The 21064-nt window shown below is 40.4% G+C and overlaps 1 pseudogene across 1 annotated transcript in view; it reads right to left on the minus strand.

The window, feature by feature from the left end:
- LOC308633507 (proteasome subunit alpha type-2-like) overlaps positions 1–16592 on the minus strand; it is a 31779-nt pseudogene extending 15187 nt beyond the window's left edge. Inside the window, exon 1 of the transcript in view lies at positions 16406–16592. The product of the transcript in view is annotated as a proteasome subunit alpha type-2-like (transcript). The remainder of the gene's footprint in view (positions 1–16405) is intronic.
- Positions 16593–21064: the final 4472 nt, after the last annotated feature.

A 21064-nucleotide genomic window follows, 5' to 3' on the forward strand; every position in this document is an offset into this window, starting at 1 on the left:
ATTCTGCCCATGGAAAAAACTTGACCTGTCTTTTTCCCCTGAGTTCTGCAACACTGCCAGCCTGACATCCATTTTTACTCTGCTTCTATTTCTTAAAGTTTGATAGTTCAATAGTTTTACTTTTTGTACCAATATCCCTTTAGTAGGCTTTCTATGGCTCCGGATATTCATACAATGAGAATTGTTAGAGCTGGAAAGAAATTGGTGCCTCTGCAGTCTCAGATTGTCACCTACAGGGCAGAACTTCAGGTTACCAAGGAAACCAAATAGTCCAATGTTATTTGTAATACTAAGTCAAAAGTGCTTTTTGTGCATATGAAGAAACAAGGTCAAGACTTGGTTGTAGTTGCTGTGGCGGAGGTCAAGAGTATTTTAAACTTTTTTATAGCTTATTTCATATTCTGCTTGCTCTTCAGAGCCTATAAATCTTTTCACCCTTTATAGCTCATTTTTTACTTCTACTGTTAATCTGAATCTGGACCCTAGGAAGAGAATGCTATTACCCCCAGATTTTGTCCCTCTGATAAAGACATACCCTAAATGAGTGAAGTGGATATCCAGCATGTCCTCAGCATGAATGAGGCAGGGTTTGTTTTTGTCTTTCTTCAATCTTCATTGGGACCAGTGAGAGGCCACCACCTAGAAGTGCGTTTGCTTGGCAGACTTCACTTCACCTGCGTGATGGCTAATCTTAGATGGAGGTAGGCAGACCATCTGGAAATTACCCAGAGCTGTGTTCCCTGTTACAGTTCAGATCTTCCATGTCCCAGAAGAGTCCATGTGCTCAGGGTTTGGTCTTTAGGGGGCACTCTCAGGAGGTCGTGAAACTTTTAAGAGGTAAAGCCTATTGGAAGGTCTTCTGGTCTCTGTGAACATGTCCTTGAAGGGGACAGTGGCCATCACAGGATGTAGAATTATCTATATTTCCAAATTATCTATAGAATCCAAATTCAAGATTAGGAAGCCACAATGAGAACACCAGTGAAGACAAATTTGCTCACTGTCCCCAAGTTAGGATTGGTGTGTTGGCGCACTGGTTTCTGGAACACAGAGGGTGAAGTAGAGAGATAGTGCCTGAGAATCCAGCTTTCTAATTTGGGTGGTGACACAAACCAAGATTTGGAGCATACAGAAGAAGCAACTTTAAAAGTGAAGATAGCAGGTTTCTCCGGTACATGTGTTTGAGCAGCCTAGGGGATAGGCAGGGGAAATATAATCTTCCCTGAATTAGCTAATGTTCAGGTTTCAACTGCCCTGAAAGATATTTATGGGATTGCCTTGACTACGAACATGGTGTGGTGAAAAGAGACACAACATTGATTCTTCTGGGACATTGTAAGGGTCCGGCGGAGCGTCGGAGAAAGAGACCACACAAGAGACTGGCTCCATGCAATTGGCAAAAGGGGATTTATTAATTCAGCATGCTGAGGTTCCAGGCTCACTCAGGAAGATAGAGCAGCCCAGAGCCCAGAGCAGAGGTCAAGCATAGCTTAAGTACACTTTTTGGAGAGGGCGGAGGGCTTTGCATACATCAGAACAAATCATGAGGCGCGGGAAAATTGAACAACAACTCTGAGACAGGATTAGTACATTCATTGGCGGGAACAGTCTGGGCAGGGGTGATTGGTCATTTCTAAGCGGGGTACACATTTAAACTGATTGGTTTTGGAGCCTAGATGCTTACGTGCCGTGCTACTTGGAGCCCTTAGCTATTAAACAACCAGGGAACCAGGAGAAATATTTACTGGGCAGTTCAGGTATTGTCCTAACAGCTACAGAGATTACAGGTTCCCGGGGTAGCAGAGGAGTTGTAACAATGCCTTGTCTTTTACTTTTTAGCCCAGTCCTTGCCATTTAGAAACTTTACAATGCCCGGTCTTTTACACTTTAACTCAGACTTTTGCAGCTTAGAATCAGCTTAGAAATTTTACCTTTACAACATGTTCTGCCACTAACTAGTTTTGTGACTTTAAGCAAATCATGACTTTTCTGGAATTTCCTGTTGTTGAAGACCCTGAAATAAGAATACTTTAAAGATGTCTTTCTGGGCTGGGGTTGTGGCTCAGTGGTAGAGTGCTCACTTAGGACGTGCGAGGCCCTGGGTTCGATTCTCATCACCACATAAAATAAAGGTATTGTGTCCAACTACAACTAAATAAAAGTAATAAAAAAAAATTACAGATGTTGTCCAATTGTGACAACCGGGCTGAAGGTACTTTGATCCACTGTCTCCTTTTCCAGAGTGGCATATTTTCTCATTTAGTCAGTAATTGTTTTTGCATGTTACCATGGAGGCAGCTAAATCAGGTAGTCCAAAAGCTTTATCAATTGATAAAATAAAATCCTTACCTCTGGGACAGAGTATTGCTTGCCTGTTTTGTTGGAATCTGCTGCCTGGTGTGATGGTTGCTCTCTAAAGTAGTTGCAGAATTTAGACTTTCACCACTGGGAGAGTTCATGTGCCAAGATTTGTTGTCACACAAACTGAAGTAGTCTTCTTGGTTTTTGTTTTTTGGTACCAGTCATTGAACCCAGAGGCACTTTACCTCAGAGCCCATCCCCAATCCTTTCTATTTTTGTTTTGAGACAGGGTCTCACTACGTTGCTTAGGGCCTCACTAAATTGAGGAGGCTGGCCTTGAATTTTTGATCCTCCTGCCTCAGCTTCCCAAGTCACTGGGATTACAGGCATGCAGGCATGCACCACCACTCTAGGGTTTTTTTTTTTTTTTTTTTTTTTTTTTTTTTGGTGCTGGGGATTGAATCCAGGACCTTGTGCATGCAAAGCAAGCACTCTATCAACTGAGCTATATCCCCAGCCCTTGTTTTTATTTTGAATAGTGGTGAAAATTATATAAAATAATATTTACTGTTTTAAAACATACAATTCAAAAGCCTTTTGGACATTCACAGTGCTCTGAGACCATCACCACTATCCAGTTCCAGGCTATTTTCATCATCTTAAAAAAACACCCTGTCCCCGTTAAGCAGTCACTCCCCATTCCCCCTTCCCCAGGACCAACAACTACTAATCTGCTTGCCTTTATGAATTTGCCCATTCTGGACATTTCATGTAAGTGGTAGCATACAGTAAGTGATCCTTTGAATCTGTTTCTTTCACTTACCATCATGTTTTCAAGGTTCATTTTATATAGGGACATTTATCAGTACTTCATTCCCTTTAAGACTGGGTAATATTCCATTACATAGAGACACCACACTCCTTTTTACCTGTTCATTCATTGATGGACATTTGAATTGTTTCTACCTTTGCTGTTGTGAATAGTTCTGTCATGGACATTCATGTGCAAGTTTTTGTTTGAACACCTGTTCTTGGTTCTTTTGATTACATTCCTAGAAATGGAACTGCGAGGTCACGTGGTAATTCTGCTTAATGTTTTGAGGAACTGCCAAACTATTTTTGAAAGCAGCAGGACCATTTTCCATTTCCCCCAGCACCGTATGACAGTTTAGGAAGGCATTTGCTGTCACTTGCCTGGAGTATGCAGTATGGTGGGGAGTTCCAGGATATGAGGAACTGTTTCTCTTGTTCATTCTTTGACCACCCCTCCTGGTTGTTTCTCTGGCTGAGCTTTCAGTTTCCTCTGGATCCTGTCTTGGACCTGCAAGTTTTTTGCTGGCAAAGTATTCATACTGCTTCTTCTGGAAGCAGCATTGACGGCATTCTGATTGTCCTTTGAGAAACCAAGCCTTCACTCAGTGCAGTTTTCTGGTGACTGTTATTGCAGGTACCTTCTCTATTACCTGCCAAAGTGAAGGCAAGAGGATCAAGCTCAGCTAACCAGGTTCTCTCTCCCTTGGGAATAACCTTAGTTGAAAGAGGAAAGGATAGAAAATGTTGAAGCTGACCATTGGAAGAGATTTTTTCATGTGTCCTTGTTATAGGAATCTTCAGAATTGTACTAGTTCCTGCCCCTTCTGGTTGTTTAACTTCTCATTAGATCTATGAGCCATCTATGTCCTTCTTAAATTATTATTTGCTTAATGGAGCCAGAGTCTGATTCTGTTGCTTTTAACCAAGGCCTTGGATAGATAGATATGGAAACCAGCCTGAGTGCTCTCCCACATGACTGGGAGTCTGATGCTTTTCTTGTCATGCCAAACCTCATGTGCCTCCCACAGGGACTTAAGGATGACATTGTTGATGGACAATAATACATGGGATTAATTAACTTGGCTAACACACCTGGTACTGTTATCTGAATGTACCTTCCCAAAATTCATGTATTTAAAATATAATTCCCAATGCAACATTGTTGGGACATGGGTCCTGAGGATGTTTTTAAGGTCATGAGATTCTGCCCCTGTGAACGAGTCAATGCTATACAAAGGGCTTGTGTGAGTGGGTGAATACCTGCACCTTCCATTCATCTGGTCACTTGTCTATGGACATGGAACACCTGATGAGCCAAGCCTGAGCTCTCCATGTCTATGCAGAGTGAACAAGGCTACTTATCTTCCTGAGGACTAGGTACAGCCTGGTCCTGGTTCTTTCTTTTCCATGTCAGTTCTGTGTTTACAAGTTCCCAACATTCTTCAGACCCAAGACCTTAATGAATTGAGAGAAAGGATCATATCTATTTTCCATACATCTTTAACATATATTGGAAAGAGCACGAAACTCAAAATAACACCTGAACTCAAATCTTAGCTTTCCTACTGGCAATTTGGCCTTGGGCATCTCTTTCAACTTCTCCTGAATCCCAGTTTCCAGTTTGAGAGATGAGAGTTGTGATGGTCCCTGCTTCACCTATCTCTCAGAGAGGTTGTAAGGATCAAATTAGTTGACGACTGTGACAGTAGCCTAGCTTCCACCCAATTGTGATTCTCAAGGAGTAGGATCCGGCTTTTTTTTTTTTTTTTTTTTTTTTTTTTGCATTCCAAGTATTTGGCATGGCACCTGGCTCACAGAAAATGCACCATGTTGGTTGAATGAATCTACCTTGGGAGGGAGATGTTTCAAAACTCAACTAGAACTTGGAGCAAGATGGTCACGGAAAAAAAGAAGAACAGATCTGGGAGCATGTAGCCTCATTGTTCTGTTATCTTGTTCTTTGGCTGCTCTTTTAGGTTCCTTTATTCTGGACTGAACATTTAATCACACTGAAAAATCTGTTTTTGTTTTTTTTTTTTTTTCCTCCCCCAGTTGCTACTGAAACCGGAACTGCATGAAAGGGCAGCTGAGCAATTCATCTGTCTCTCTGTGGCTTAGATGGAGATGCAGCTTCACTCTAAATGAGATTTCCAATGACACACAGGCTCCAGGGGGGATGTTACAATTTCATGGTCACACGTTACAGGCATTGTTCTAAGCTTGCAGGAGAGCTTTTGCTAAGCCCAGCTGCCTCTAGGTTTCCACCAACGGCCTGGGCAAACTGCCAGTCCTCTGTCACATTCTTTCCAGACCGGAAGGATTGCTGAGTAGCCCTCACAGATTTTTCTAGTTTGAAACTACCCAGCAGATATAGGCATGTACCCTTGGAATGAGACAAAGACTGGGAAGGATTTTATTTTTTAGTTAATCAAAATTTTAAAATTTTATTGAGGTAAAATTTATATATGATAACAATTGTGGATCTTAAGTGTATAATTGTATGAATTCTATTAAATGCATATACCTAAGTCACCAGCTCCCCAATCAAGATGTAGAACATCTCTGTCACCCCAGAAAGCTGTGTTCTATTTCTTTCTTTTCAATTTCTGCTCCATTTAGTAGACAACAATAGTGGTGATTTTCAGCACCATCAGTGAGTTTTGCCTTGTCTAGAATTTTATATAAATGGAATCAAATGTACTCATTTCCTACTTTTTTTGCATCTAGATTCTTGCTTTTGATATTAAGCCTTGTAGTTGCATATATCCATAGTTTATTATTTTACATTGACAATTAATGTGTCATTTATAAATATGCCACAATTTGTTTATTCATAATGTTTTATATTTATCTTTGTTGTTTCATGTATCAGCATTCATTATTTTATTTTATTGGGTACTGGGGATTGAACTCAGGGGCACTTGACCACTGAGCCACATCTCCAGCCCTATATTTTGCATTTTATTTACAGTTAGGGTCTGAGTTGCTTAGTGTCTCACTGTTGCTGAGGCTGTCTTTGAACTCATGATCCTCTTGCCTCAGCTTCCAGAGCTGCTGGGAGTCCAGGCGTGCACCACCATACCCGGCTTCATTATCTTTTTTAAATCGCTGTGTAATATTCCATTTATATAAATATACCACAATTTGTTTACATATATTTTTAGTTGAGGGGTATTTGAGTTGTTTCCATTTTTTTTCTTGTTTAACCAGCTGTTTAATTTCTTTAAGATTACTTGCTCAAAAACTTACACTTATAACCAACTTACACAGACCTTCTTTATATCACTTACTTAAACCTCTTGATTACTTAGTCACGTAGACTCTCTTATCCAGAAACACATTTTCCCTCTATTAAATCCATACCTAGAACCTTCTAGTTTCTCTTTTTATCTGTTAACTTCCTTTTGTTCACATTTTGAAACAAAACTTGCGAATTTTTGAATTTAAGCAGATTATTTCATAGACATCAAAATTTTATTAGGTTTTATTTTTGAACACCTAGAAAAACTTATAAGCTTAATTTTAAAGACATCTTTACTTTTATCTGTTTACCCAATTTAAATTGAACCATTTGAATCATGTGAATCAAAGATATTTGGATCCATTTTTAAATTTTTCATGAGCGCTCCTCATCTGTCAATTGTCATATCACTGCAGGGTATATGGACATACACACAGACACACCGACATACAACACGTAACACAAGTGTAACACATAACACAAAAGGCCTTGCAGCTTTCTCAGGTGAAATCTCATTGCAATGTTTAAAAAAACTCCAGTTGATCAAAAATAGAACTTATCAGAAAAACATTAGCTTGTCTGTAGGATAAAAATCATGAGCTCAAAAAAAATACAGAATCTAAGAAAAAAGCAAAAGTCCTAGAAAAAATTGACTGGCCAGTAATTAGTAAATGCCATACAATTTACTCTTTGGTTTAATCTAGTTTGAGTTCCCATAAAGACACTTTCTTTGTTCTGAAGTTCCTAAAGTAGTATTAAGTTACATTAAATCGCCTGAAAAATTTTTAAGAGAACTACACACTACCATGTATATCCAAAATTAAGCTTTAAAAAAATTTCTAAGACTGTTGCTATTTAATGTCATTTCAATAAGCCAGACCAACCAATGTCCCAATCCAACACTTTCTTTTCCTGAATCTTTACACAGAGGGGAACAGATACCATATCATAATTTACTATCCTTGTCCAAGTTAATGCACTGGTATACCTAGTGAAATCTTTTCAGGCTACCCAGTTCAAAAATTGATGAGAAAAAATAAAGCTAAATGATTGGGAGTTACTTGCCAACTTGGAAGTAGAGTTCTTTAATTTTCTGTCCTAAGTATTTAAGTTTTCTAGCATGAACTATCGGAAATCTCAAACAATTACTTAAACCCAACTTTTAACTGTAAGATTGTGCAATGCTTTAGAAACCCATTCAGATACCAGATTGTTACAATAAAAAAAATCACATTTAGCCAAGATCATCCCCAAGAAACAATCTATAATAACCTTTAAAACAGACCGGATAAGAGAAAAATCTCCAGGTTTTTAACTTCATTTAATTATGACTCTTATCAGTGGCACCTTAGATTTCCCATGAGTGGACCAGATGTTTTCTTGAAGGGGGAGGGGGTTTGTACTTTGATCGGCCCAAATTTTTTTCTTGTTTTTTTTTTTTCCTCTAAAAATGTCTCTCTTAGCAGCTTAAGGAACACAGCACATTTTAAACATTGGGGCGGTAAAACAGACTATTGAAAGTTATCTATGCTCCTAAGAGAACCTGGGCAGATTTTACTAATTATCTTATGTCTTTTTCAGTCCTACAACTTGAATTGCTAACATTTCTAACCTGAGAAAGAAGGGGAGCATCCAGGAGGAATGGATGTGGGGTTGGGAGTGTTGCGTAGCCCATAAGGAGGCAAATGTGATTGGGGCTTTCCCTCAGTGCCATTCATCTACCGATCACCCTAGATACCCCTGAGGGCTGTTGGGAGGAGGCTCAAGAGAAAGGACCTTAGGAATACTCTGAGGGTAGCCCAGACCGGAATTCCGCAGTTGTTCCAAACTCTTTCCTCCACCTCCACGCATCTGAGGCACACCGGGATTCAGGACACTGTGTACTCACGCCAATTGCTCTCCGGGCCCAGACAGAAAAGTTGGAAGCGGCTTTGGCAGAACCCAACATGCCTGCTCTGTACCGAACAGGTGATTGAGAGCTGCCTAGGCCGAGAAACCTCTCACCCGAGTCTTGTAGAGTGGCGGCTGCACTAATTGCATTTAAGTAGCAGTCGGGTGCCCACCTTACCTCCAGAAAGAAAGAGAAAGATGCACCTCAAACAGACATGGGGTGCGTGCACTTACCTCGGTGTAGAATCTCGGTCTGGGACAGAATTTATGAGTGAAAGTTTGGCTCCCATCCCCAAAGCCAATTAATGCCAATTTAATAATGAGGACAGGGTTTTGAGAAAAGTTAAAGCGAGATATCAAAGTTCTTAGATCCGAAGCAGGCATTTCTTAACCGCAGCGGGTGCACTCAGGCCAACTATGGGAAGAAAAGAAAACACTGCTTCCCTAATCTCGCTTACAATTTAGGTTAAAATCTAGCTAAAGTTATCTCCACACCTCTAAGGCAGATTGGAATTTGGGACTCTGCATCGGTCCAAAGTAAACAATGCCATCACACTTAACAGAGACACAGACAAAAACACACACAGAGACACACACAAAGACATAGATTCCCTCTTCAGATTGTCAAAAAATGAAAGTAGGTGCTGGCCCCAAGCCAACTGGGGCCTTCCCTTCAGACAAACGGACTGGGAGAGCATCCCCCTCAGATTGGGTCTGACAACCCCAGATTGGGAGTTAGTTCTCTTGCCAGGGTGTTGGGGTGGAGACAGACAGGACAACAGAAACAAAAACATATAACACAAAATTCGCAGCACGGCCACAGAATTCGCAGCGCGTCGTGGATTGCTACCCAGAAACTAAAGGCTCAGGCGGACTGCGGATCCGTCAGCTACAAAATACTTTACTAAATACTTCACAAAATACTTTACTACAGGCAATCCACTCAGAACCCAGAAAGGGGCTGGGGACGTCTCCCACAAACCCCGCCGGCTGCCCTTCGGTGCGTCCACCTGGACCTTTTGCCGACCTCACAACACAAAACCATTACTGCATGCATCCAGAGTCCATTTTCCTACACATCGGCAATGCCTTTACTTACCGGCCGGGTTTTCATCACCTCTCCATCGGGGTGTCTGGGTAGGCTTATTAGGGGGATCCCGGACAAGCCCCCATATGTTATGCTCGAATTCAGGACCCCCAAAGACCACCAGAGACCCAAGATCGATGTAAGCAGCAAAGAGGTGTTTATTGTGAGCTAGCTCGGTCCTCCGCGTGCACACATAGCAACTGGTGACGCTGAGAGGCCTGTTTCCATTTTTTTTGGTCTATTATGAGTAAAGCTGCTATAAGAATATCTGCAGAAGTATTGTAATGAAGATATATTTTACCTAGTAGTGGAATTTCTGGATCATGTGGCAGGCATATTCTTAACTTTATAAGAAACTGTCAGACATTTTTTCTTAATGGTTATATGTTTCATAATGGTTGTATGTCACCAACAATGTGTAAAGCTCCAATTTTTCCATACCTTTACTTATACCTGTCCTTTTTTAAATGATTTTAATGGGAGTGACATGATTAATATCTCAGAGCATCCATGGAATTTTAATGGAATATTTGTTTGCTGCCCATAGCTTAGGCAGGACAGGTGAAAGCAATAGGAAGACCCTGGTAGCAATTAAGGATTCTGGTATTCCTTCCCCTTCTCTCTGCATCCTTCACCAAGTTCTAATAACATGTCCTTTACAATGTGAAGGAAATATGACCTTTTCCATTTTTAGAATTATTGCTATAGTTAATATCCAGGCAGTTTCTATTTTGGAGTTGAACCCTTGAACCTGGGCCAATTGCTGTTCTAGAAGTGAAGGGGTCCTTACGCATCTCAAGAAAGGTGCTTTCCTCTCACTTCCATTTCATGATGGCCTTCTGGCCTTCCATCAGGATTATAATTCACTGAAGTATGCAAATCAGATCAGATCAGACTCCCAGGCTCTTCAATTGTTTGGAACAGAAAGCACTTCGGGCAATAAAGAGGATTCCCAGGAATCATAGAACTTAATCTAGTTATTAAGAATCTAGAGCTTCCTCCAAAAGATGACTTGAAGGTTTTCAAGCTAAAACATGTCTCTCTGTAGATTCTGGGACACTCATCTTCAATCACGGGTTTATGGGAGCTCTCCAGGGTACTGGACTTCTGCCTGAAGTATCTTTGACAGCAGACACCAGTGCTCCATGTCTGCATCCAACCACTACCTCCATGCTGTCCTTCTGAGGTCAGTTTTTAATTCCAACCCAAATCCAGAGGACGATCTTTAACATATTCCCTCTGTTTCCATCTCCTCAGCCACTACTTCAGGACAAGCTACTTCCAACTTAGTGCTTTTCAAATTCTGATGTGCAAAAGAATCACTTGAGGATCTTATTCAAATACATATTCTGATTCCAAGTAGGTAGAGAGGACCACAGCTCTGTTTATCCGACAAGCTCCCCTGTGAATCTGATGCTGCTGGTCTGTGGTCTAACTAATCTTCCCACTTCCATTCTTGTCCATCAACACTAGGTCGGGGTGTTTGCCATTACTTCTGCTCAGGGCTCTTTTGGATGAGGCTGCCTTCTTCTAAATCTTTAGGGCTCAGCTCAAATGTTTACTTCTTAGTCCAAGTAGAAAATAAACACATGGAGAAAGAAACATATCTATTTTGTTTACTGTTGTAATCCCAGCATAGAGTACACACTCACAAATATTTGAATGAATAAGGATAAATACCACAAATGCTACCCTCACTTGTCTTGATTAACATAGTTTTTCACCAGTTTCAATTAGATAACTCAATTTTCTCATTTTTACTCCAATCATTGATTGTCACATTCCAAAATAATTACCTTCAACTTTCTAACTTTAGGATTTCATGCTTGCTTATTAATCTTATTCACCATTAGCTCATGAACCCAAAGAACTGTTTTTGTTATCTTATTCTTCTGTTTTAAAAATGAAAATTCTTACTCCCCATTACTTCTGAATAGTGTCCAAGCACTTAAGAGATTTCATTCACACTGATGGTCCCAACTAATATCCTTACACTGTGCATGCCCAATACAGCCAGATTTTTAAAAGATTCCCATCAAAAGTAGATTTTAATTTCTCCATCCCTCAAATATGGGTTTGTCTTGTGATTTGCTTTGGCCGACAGAACGCACTGAAAATGACAGGGTACCAGTTTTAGGCCTAAGGCTCAAGAGGCCTTGCAGCCTCCACTTGGTTTCAGGACTTCCCATGAGAATGCCAGCCTGGAGTGACCTGTGGAAGATAAGAGAGCTCATGATGAGGTAGGAATGGGGCAAATTGTCCTGGTTGAAGCTAATTTTTGATCAGCCTTGTTTGGGGTTGGGGAGAGAAGTTTAAGACCACCCACATATTTGATCACTCACTATAAGCACTCCTAAGTCTCAGAAATTGTGCTCATGGTTATGGCTTACTACAGAAAAAAGACACATTGCAGGATCAGCAAATGAAAATGACATGTGAGGCAGAGACGGAAGAGCCCAAGTGCAGGCTTCCAAATTTTCCCTTCAGTGCAGGAGGACACACTTCTTATTCTGTTTTTCAAACAGAAGAATAAGACAACAAAACCAGTGCTTCAGGTTTATGAGCTAATGATGGAGGTCTGCATACTTCTTCCTCCAGCAATGATATTTAGTAACGTGTCACTGTGTTTCTATGTGCTTCTATGTGGGGAAGCTTACTTGAGACTCAGAGTCCAGGGTCTTTTACTGGGGACTGGTCACATAGGCAGAGGATGCTTAGATAACCAGCCACAATTATGGAAAGTTCATCCTACTGCAAATCCCATTGTTTGCACAATCTAGGTAAACTGGTGCAGAGGGGTTCAGTGCCCAGGTATGCAAAACTGCCTCCTTGGTTGGTGCGGTAAACAGAATGAGTGAACAATGCCCTCCTGAAAATTTCTAAGTCCTAATACCCAGAATCTATTAGTATGTTACATGACAAAAGGAACATTGCAGCCAGGCGTGACAGTACGCGCCTGTAATCCCAGTGGCTTGGGAGGCTTGGGAGTTCAAAGGAGGAGGATTGTGAGTTCAAAGCCAGCCTCAGCAATGGCAAGGTGCTAAGCAACTCAGAGAAACCTTGTCTCTAAATAAAATACAAAATAGTGCTGGGGATGTGGCTCAGTCGTTGAGTGCCCCTGAGTTCAATCCCCAGAACTCCCCGGCCCCAAAATTGACATTGCACATGTGACTTAAATTGAGGATCTTGAGATGGGAGTATTTTTCTGGATTATCCAGGGTTTAGGCCAAGGGGGGTGGAATTTGAAAATGCTGTGCTGTTGGTTTTGAAGACAGAGCAAAGAGTCATGAGCCAAGGGAATGTAGTTGACCTCTTGAAGTATAAAAAGCCAAAGAAACAGATTATTCTGTAGAGTCTCCAGAAGATATGCAGTTTAAATTTTAAAACTTTGATCTCCAGAGCTATATGATAATTTGCTTGTTAAGCCACAAAGTTTATGATATCTATATCTATATATCTATATATAGATATAGATATCATAAACATAAACGTCAGAAATAGAAAACAAATACAATTAGTAACAGGGAACATTCTAAAAGTCATGTTCCCAAACAGCATCCAAGGGTCATCTCTGTAAGCAGACATCATCAATATCAGGCCACATCAGGTCCAGGATGTTAATTATCTACTTCTTAAGCCTATAGCTAACTAATTGCCAAATATGTGAGCTGGAGCAGCCAAGATCAGCAGAACTGTCTGCCCAACCCACAGCAGACTGCAGAAGCATGAGTGAGCTGAGTCTAAGCCAAAAGAACTTCAGTGTTGTGGTCAGTGATATTATTATCTTGGGCAATACTATCATTGTGGATAACAATACATGCTCATTATCTTAAACCACCAGGTTTTATTATGGTTTGATATGTAGCAATAGCTAATGAATTCATGGAATTCAAAGGCTTCAAGCAGGACTGGGGATGTAGCTCAATGGTAGAGCATTTGCTTAGCACTCACAAATCCCCAGTAACACACACACACACACACACACACACACACACACACCAAAGCCTTGTGCTTAATCCATATATTCTATCTTATTTCTTGTTCACAAACTTTGTTTTATTTATGCTAATCTATTTAATATCCCCCAAATAATCCTTGTTCTATACTTCACTCTCTATCATCCCTGGATCTGGGATGCCTTTTACATTCACAGCTTGGCCTACTATTTCAGAATGTAATTGACAGGCATTTGGCAAGCATTTTGTGAACATCCAAGTTTCCAAGTCTAGTGAGCTGATGCCATTTGGAATTTGGTTAGGATCATGCAGTGTGTTACTAGAATTAAACAGGCTTGTAAGTCCTTGCCATCTGCAAGCTCTCAAAAGAACAAATACTTTTAGAAAACACTCCTCTTAGATGAGAGACAAGAGTTGGTCAGAGAGCTGCCAAAGTTATTATCTTTTTTTTTTTATTAGTGAGAGGGAGGTGTATTGATTGAGCACTTCTGGAACTCTTATTTCTTCAGGCCTCATGCTAAGCTGTCTGGTATTCTCACTGGCACATTGATTATTACTGTATTTATAAATGCTAAGAGCTTCTCTGGCCAGAAGTTAGGCAGCTTGCATTTCATTTTTGTATAAGACTTAAAGACAGGTACAAAGGCTTGAAACCAGCCAGTGTTCTGAAATAAAAGTCACAAATCTTGTGGACAATCACAAAATAGCAAGTTGGCAAATGCTTGCATTGGGTTGTAAAAAGGAAACACAACCACCAATATTTATGGAGTGCTTACTGGGTGCTGAGCCTTGGGTATAGTCATGAGAACATAGAGGTAAATAACACAGAAAGAACCCTTAATCTTGTAGAATTTATAATACAATATAAAAACAATAATAATTAAAATCCAGGGTGAACCATTTCTCTAGGTCAGCAATGATATATAAGGGCATTTGAAGATTAAAAAAGAAAAAAAGATCCTCATAATGTCATCCTAAGAATATCCCAGTATCCTTTGTGTAAAGTGACCCATTTATTTCTAGTTTTTGTGCTACTGTGCCATGATAGTCCCATAGTCAAGAAATATTTATTGAGTATAGCTATGTCTTAGGCACTTTGGTGTTTGACGCCAAGGAAAACATGAGAGAGACCAATATATTAAAAACCCGTAAGTCCCTTGCCCTCACAACTCAATCATTCCATCTAAACACTAACAGCAATAAGAACAAAACACCTGGACCACAAAAATGTAGTTCATATTGCATTCAATCAATTTAATCAGGATGTTTTAGTAAGTCAGCAAACACACTGATAGACATTATGTATTTTTTTTATGGTCAAGTTCTTTGATAAAGAGACTTGTAGCTTTAAAAGGATGGTCACAATTAGATTATGAGTTACAGTTAGATTACAAGAATGAAAGATAATGCTCATTATCTTAAACCACCAGGTTTTATTATGGTTTGATATGTAGCAATATCTAATGAATTAATGGAATTCAAAGGCTTCAAGCAGGACTGGGGATGTAGCTCAATGGAAGAGCATTTGCTTAGCATTCACAAATCCCCAGTAACACACACACACACACACACACACACACACACACACACACCCCAAAGCCTTGTGGGCTTAATTCATATATTCTCTCTTATTTCTTGTTCACAAACTTTGTTTTATTTATGCTAATCTATTTAATATCACCCAAATAATCCTTGTTCTGTACTTCACTCTCTATTGTCTTCTAGGACTTCTGGCTGTGTTTCGGACGGACTCCTCAACTACTTTGTCATTTGGATGGTGAATGTCATGAAAAGAGCACTAGATCTGAAATCATGAATTCTAATTTCTACTCTCATGTGACAAATCATTAAGCCTTTTGTCCTGTAGGGGCTAAAAGGGTACCTTTCCTCACTCATAAGGTCACTGTAGACACCAGTGACAAAAGACAAGTCCAAAGAGAAAAGCACATGGATTTATTTGATTGAAGTATTACAAGACACGGGAACCCTCAGATTGAAGACCCAAAAATCCAGAGAAAACTGGCCACTTTTATACTTAGGTTTGACAGAAAAGGATAGCCATATAGAAATGTGACTGGAAAAAATGGACCAGACCTGATGGGCTAGACAGAGGGGGGAATCCAGCAAGACCTGCCAGTTCAGATTCCTCTCAGCCTCTCTATGCAGCATTCCTTCCTCCCCAGGTGTAGGGCAGGACCCTTCTGGAATGAAGGTCTTGGGATCTGCTGTCAAAAAAGGTGGGCCAGGGGGCTGGGGATGTGGCTCAAGCGGTAGAGCGCTCGCCTGGCATGCGTGCAGCCCGGGTTCGATCCTCAGCACCACATACCAACAAAGATGTTGTGTCCGCCGATAACTAAAAAATAAATATTAAAAAATTCTCTCTCTCCTCTCACTCTATCTTTTTTTTTTTTAAAAAAAGAGGTGGGCCAGGCTGGGCGCAGTGGTGCACACCTGTAATCCCAGCAGCTCAGGAAGCTGAGGCAGGAAGATCGGGAATACAAAACTAAGCCTTAGTAATTTAGAGAGGCTCTAAGCAACTTAGCAAGATTCTGTCTCAAAATAAAAAATAAAAAGGGCTAGGGATGTTGCTTAGTAGGTAAGTGTCCACTGCTCAGGAAATGTAAGTATTTGTAGATATTACCCTGAGTAAAATGCAATGCCAAAGTGCATTGGGTACAAAAAAAAAAGTAGGACAGAAACCTTCTTTTATGGCAGCTCTTACACAGACAGGCGGGAAAGGTTAGAAGCATATTTTTCAGCTTTATGACTTGCTTTGAAGGAAAGGGGTTCCAGTTTCTATGATCTGCCTTGGGGAAGAGGAATTCTGGTCTCTATGACTCACATTAAGGAAGAATTAGTAGCTGGAAGTAGGAGGACAGGAGAAGATTAGAAAGAAACTATACTTCTGAGGTCCTTTCAATGTTCTCCTGCTCAAAGTGCTCAGCATGCCACAGTGTCACGTTAGCATATCATTTTCTGAGCCCTTTATATCATTCCTCTATAAAAACAGATATTTTATATTGGTTCTACTCAGTTCCAAAGACCTTTAACTCTCTGACATATTTGTCTCATAAGGGTTATTATTTATATATCTGCACATGGCTTCTGAAAGTTTACACTCATTAGCTAGAGGGAGAAAAACTGTCCCATAAGACTTATGATCATACAGCACTACTAATAACTTCCGCAGCAAGAACACTTGCTTATCAAAGAAGGCTTCTTTGTCCAACAGGATCTGGGACACTGGCCCTGCAGGATCACTGCTTGTGAAAGCCTGTTTTTGCAACTGTTTCAGGAAGAACATTTAGCTTTGATTTCAGAATGTCACTCCTGGGTGGAGCTGGGGTGTGTGAGGCTTTTGTAACTCTGCCCACCCATAGGCCCATGGACCAAAAATGGTTCTTGAATTTGCCTTTTTAATTTTTTTTTCTATTGAAAAGCATGAATGGTTTCTACCTTGGTAGATGAGAGACCTCCTGAGATGCAGGTTTTGCAACTCAACTGCCTTTAAAGCAACCAGGTGCAGGTTAGGGAGAATTGTTAACTTAAGGATGTAAAGAAGAATCAAGCAACATGACAATATAATAATATTATTAAGATCCTACAAACAAATATTGGAGCTTTAAGAATTTCAGGATAGTGATTAGAGGTGAGCATCTGATGGGTTCTTACTAAGGAATCCCTCACACGAAATCCCCGACAATACTGAATTGATGGCTTAGTTCTTAAACCTGAACAAAAGAATGGTGGTAGGGGTAAGGAAATATTCATGAAGCCATCTAGGGCATCAATATTTATAAAGAACCACTAATGCATTAAAACACAGGGCACAAACAACAGAGTGCACACTGTTCTACCAGCTGTCACCTGGCTGTAGAGGAGTTCTTGTACTTCACTGAATGACATCTCCCCGGTCGTCTCAGGCACTCGCTCCACTCAATCATGGTTATTATATAATATTGTGCTTTGTCCAGTGTTCTTTGCTTCTTCAGTGTTCTTGCTGCGGAAGTTATTGTCTTCTTGTCTTTATAAAAGGTGCATTTTGATTATTCCTGATTGAATATTTTCTTTTACATCTTCATGACAAATATTTAATCCAAGTGTGGTGTCTCTTGTGCCACAGCTTGTTCAAGATTGTTCTCCTGGTGTCTGTCTACTGCTCAGGAAATGTAAGTATTTTAAAATATTACCCTGAGTAAAACACAATGCCAAAGTGCATTTTTCTCTGTTCAAAGCCTTTTGGATAGGCTGGACACCAAATTGGTGAGAAGAGGGTGTTAGACTCTGGAGTGAGAAAGACCTGGATGGGAGCCATGGCTCAGCCACCTGCTATTTTTGCAAGTTAATCTAAGCCTGTTTTTTTTTCATCTCTAAAATCTACGCTTTCATTCTACTACTTATCTCGTAAGTTGTTGTTCGTAGTACATGAGCTAATACATAAGAAGTTCCCAGGACACCTGCCAGGGTATGGGAAGTATAGACTTTACAGGTGGCAGCATACACTTTACTCTGGGCCCTAGCTGAGCCAGATAGCAATTCAAACTGGGTAGTCTAAGGTAAGATTAATAAAGGGTCTGCAGGTATTTACAAAGGAATGGACAGTGATTATGGTTTTAGGATTGAGGATAAGGAATGTTGAAGTGCTGCCAGCGGCAATCATGCATTGCACAATGATGTTTTGGTTAATGATGCTTCACATACACCATTGTGGTCCCATAATAATACGTGGAGCTGAAAAATTCCTATTGCCTAGTGACGTAGTTGCTGTCTTAACAAAACACATTACTCATGTGTTGTGGTGACACTGGTGTAAACAAACCAAGTGCTCTGCCAGTCTTATAAAAGTATAGCACATACCATTATACACAGCACTTAATACTGGAGAACAATAATAAATGACTATGTCACTGGTTTATGTATTTCCTGCACTATATTTTTAATCATTATTTCAGAATGTGTTACTACGAACTTAAAAAAAAACCCTATAAAACAGGATGCTGTGTGACACTGGAAGCATTTTCACGTCTCAAATTGAGAGCATCTTTTTTTTTAATATTTTTTTTAGTTGTAGACTGATGCGATACCTTTATTTTATTTATTTGTTTTTATGTGGTGCTGAGGATTGAACCCAATGCCTCACACATGCAAGGCAAATGCTCTATCAACTGAGCTACAAATCCCAACCCCGTTTATAGCATCTTGTTGCATCAGGAGCCACTTGGACTGACTGACCTATACTGTGAAAGTCTGTGTAAGTGCACCTTATGAGATTCACACAATGAGGAAATTGCCTAATGACAATTTTCTCAGGACATCCCCCTATCATTAAGCAACACACAACTTTACTGATGGTATGACTACTAAACAGGCCAGGTAGGGAGCAATTCACAGAACCCAGAAAGGTTACCTGTGTGAAATAGTAACCCCCATAGAAGAGTGCAACCATTCCATCTGTAGATGGGGAGCATCTTACCCCAGGGATAAACTCTCCTCCACCTCTCCTGTATTCTCCCTTCCTCCCTCAGTTTCTGCCAACAACTTCTTCCAACTAAACCCACTGGAAGGAAACTTATTTTTGCAGTTCATGTGATTCAACCTCCCAGTGCTCAGAGTAGGATGAAAGAGGCCAGCAGAAATTGCTTGGTAGAACTAGTAATCAAATCTCATCTGTTCCTAATAACTGAAGGGATCGACTGGTCAATGCCAGTTAAATGTTCAGACTATAGACTAACCAAAGAGAATAGCAGCTTGATTATGCTTAACTACAAATATCATTAGAAACAGAGAACTCCCCGGGGGCTCCCCTCAATGAGTAAATAAGAACCACTTGTAATTAGCACTTCCCTTCAGTTGTGTGTAAATAGTACTTCTAAACCAAGTGAGAGTTTGAAGACAATTTGTTCCCTTAAGTAGTTTATACTTTCTCTTTTATTCAGCAAGTGCAAAGATAATACAGTGGCAGAATTTGCTTGGCACTCTTCTGAATTCATCATAGTTCTTGATTTAGTTGAGTCTCAATGAATAAAAATTCTGTTCTGATACATTTCAAGTGACTTTGAGGTATTCAGATTTGGAAATTGTACTCATTTCATAGGGCTTCCATTAAAAAGTGCTACAGAATGGCAGTAGAAATTCATTCTCCTATGGAGGCTAGAAGTTCAAGATCAAGTTCAAGATCAAGATGGGCTATGCCATAATCTCTATGAAGGTGCTAGAAAATGATCTGCTCCAGCTCTCTCTCTTAGCTTCCAAAAGTTCCTTTGCTTGGACCAATATAATGCTAATCGTCATATGAAGTTCTCCTTGGGTGTGTCTCTGTGTCCAAATTCTCCCATTTTTGAGAACACCAGCCATATTGGATCAGGGCCTATGCTGATCTCATTTTAACTTGCCTACCTCTGTAGAGACCCTGTAGCCAAATGACAAATAAGGTCACATACTGAGATTTTAGAGGGAGGCATAATTAAACCTATAACAGGGTTATTTTGGCCACGGTTTCCTCTTTAGAGCAGGCAGCAAGAGCTGGTTATGGAGTCATCTCTCTGTGTCCTGCTTTCATTAACCTAGATAAGTATCTACTTATGGAATGATGGGCTCTGGCTGGCAATAGCTTTATGAAACACTGGGCTCTAGCATATTCTTTAAGAAACAAAGAATAAGGGCAAAATTAATAAAAATCACCCAGGCTAAAGAAAATCCAGGGTTACACATGAGAAAACAAAGCCCCAGAAATTATGGTAGCAGCAGGAAGTAGAATCCTTAGGGATTTGCTGGATGAATGTCCCTCCTGGATGCTCTTGGAGGTAGCCTTTTCCCAGAATACTCTTCAGGCACCCTCTGTTCATTGCCCAGGAGGCCACAACACATTTCTGACTAAGCTACAGAGCCCGAACAGCTAAGACTGTCTCCACCGCAAAGCAACTTCAATATGGTTTCCTAGTGGCTTCCTTCCCAGCCTCTTGTACCTGTAATCATGGTCAAGGGCAAGAGGCAATTCCACTCCTCTCTCTGGTTCTCCCTTTCCTCCTGCTCCTCCCTCATTCCTGAATCCCCCGCTCTTAGGCTTATTGCCTGTCTGTTATGCACCTTCTTCGATGTTTCCCAAGATTTTGTCCTTGGTTTATCAACTTTTCTCCCATTTTATACACCAAAGATAAGTTTATTTGGTGCTGGGGTTTCAATCCCAGCCTGTCTGATTTCTCTAATCTGGGGATTAAATGATGAGGGCTTCTTCCTCTGGATGAGATTAGCACCCGTATAAAAGAGCTTAAAGCAGTGTGTCTGCCCCTCTTGCCTCCCTGTTCTTCTGCTATCTGAGGACACTGTGTTCAATCTTTTTGCCCCTCTGCTGTGTGTGGTCATAGGCAGAGGCCCTCACCAGATGTCAAACTCTGTGCCTTGATCTTGGACTTCCTGGCCTCTAGAACAGTGAGAAATAAGATACTGTTCTTTATAAGTTACCCATTCTTGGGTATTTTTTTTTATAGCAGCACAAATGGATTAAGACAAATGGCAAAAAGTGTGAAAAAAGTAGGTTTCTTCAGGAGCCATTGTGATACCAGTAGGCCATGCCATCTCTCTAACTGCCCAAGGTGGTATGTAGTCAAAGCTGTTTCCTGCATAGCAGCCAAAGCTGTATCCTGAGGCATAAACCTGACATTGTTGTCAATTCTTTCATTTTTTTTGCTGAAAGATGGAAGCTGCCAAAATGATATTCTTTGAATAACAAGCAATTGGTTGTAATTTCAACTCCATCGACTCCACCGGCAGCCTTTT

This window comes from Spermophilus citellus (genome assembly GCF_964194105.1).
Source record: "Spermophilus citellus genome assembly, chromosome: 14".
In the NCBI taxonomy this organism is placed as follows: domain Eukaryota; kingdom Metazoa; phylum Chordata; class Mammalia; order Rodentia; family Sciuridae; genus Spermophilus; species Spermophilus citellus.